The sequence below is a fragment of the Pteropus alecto genome, unplaced genomic scaffold (assembly GCF_000325575.1).
Source record: "Pteropus alecto unplaced genomic scaffold, ASM32557v1 scaffold98, whole genome shotgun sequence".
Classification (NCBI taxonomy): domain Eukaryota; kingdom Metazoa; phylum Chordata; class Mammalia; order Chiroptera; family Pteropodidae; genus Pteropus; species Pteropus alecto.
In genome coordinates, this window is record NW_006443570.1 from 3140742 (window position 1) to 3142275 (window position 1534).

General features: G+C 40.0%; 1 pseudogene; it reads right to left on the bottom strand.

Annotated features, from left to right (window-relative positions):
- Positions 1-135: 135 nt before the first annotated feature.
- On the bottom strand, positions 136-567 carry LOC102884130 (annotated as a pseudogene).
- Positions 568-1534: the final 967 nt, after the last annotated feature.

The following is a 1534-nucleotide window of genomic DNA, read 5'->3' on the forward strand; positions in this document are numbered from 1 at the left end:
CCTTCCTTCTTTCCTTCCTTCCTTTCCTGTCTTTCTGCCTTTCTGTCTTTCTGTCTTTCTCTCTCTCTCTCTTTCTTTCTTTCCTTCTCTTTATTTTTTAAATGAATGAAACATTTTATTAACCCAGCACTTGTTCTAATGTTTCTTATTGGCAATTACCACATGTCTGGTGATTCTGTCCAGACACTTCTGTCCCTGAAGTGTTGCGGCCCCCATCTTGGTCCTTACCCATCAGATTCAGCCCTTCCAGGGCCTGGAGGACCCAGTGGGCCACACTGTTAAAACCTTGGCTGAAGTGACTGGGCATGATGCTATTTCTCTGATGGCTTCCATAGATCTTGGTCATGGAGCCAACCTAGCACAGCCTGGGAGGCATGGGTGCCTCACTGTGGAAGCAGCTCAAGTGCAAAACCAGTTCTTATTGTAGGAAGCAAGCTCGTTATGCTTGACTAGCTTGACAGTGTCCACCCATTCAGGAACTTTCAGCTTCTGGGACTTTTTGAGGCAGGCTGCCAGAGCTCTGACAAACGCCTGCTGGTTCCAGTCTTTTACAGTAACTATAGGCATTGTGCAGCCTCCTACTGCCAGCTTGGGCAAAGGGCCCCTCAATTCCACCCCTCCCTTCTTTTTCAAAGTTGTTTTGACTATTCTAAATACATTGCATTTTTATTAAGAATTTTAGAATCAGCTTTTCGATTTCCAAATAAAAAAAAGGTGCCGTGAATTTGACTAGGATTGTGCTGAATTTATAGATCAATTTAGGGAGAATTGACATCTTAACAGTATTGAGTCTTCTGATCCATGAGCATGGTATATCTCCTCATTTATTGAGTCTAATTTCTCTAAGCAGTGTTTTTTTAGTTTCCAGTGTACAGGTCTTGTATATCCTTTGTCAGATCTATCCTTCAGTAGTTCATTTTTTTTTTTGATGCTACTGTGCATGTATTATTTTTTAAATTTTCAATTTCCAGTTGTTCTTTGCTAATATATAGAAATATAATTGATTTTGTATATTGATCTAATATCTTACAATCTTGCTAAATGCACCCATTAGTTCTAGCTATTTTTTAAAGATTTCATCATATTTCTACATAGAAATTCATGACATATGCAAATAAAGACAATTGTACCTTTTCTTTTCAATTATGGATGCCCTTTCCCTCTGCCTTGGCTCACTGGCTAGAAGCTCTAGTACATGTTGAAGAGGGATGATGAGAGTGACATCTTTGCCTTATTCCTGATGTTAGCACGGAAATCCAAGGGCCTTTCAGGAAAATTCACTTTTAGTGGCTCCTTCTATGGGATCCTGGATTTCCTTTCTCTGTTGGGTTTTGCCATCAGTACAATCTAATCTGCTTTAAAACTCCAGTATATTTTCTCTCTGTCATTTCAAAGGGATTTTCAAGGATAGAGTGGTAAACATATGTGCTAAGGTAGGCTTCTCGAGCCAGAAGTCCAGTGTTAGGGTTTTGCCAGGTAAGTGTAACTGCAAAAGACAGAGGAGAGGGAGTTAAGATGATCTGATAAGCAGAGA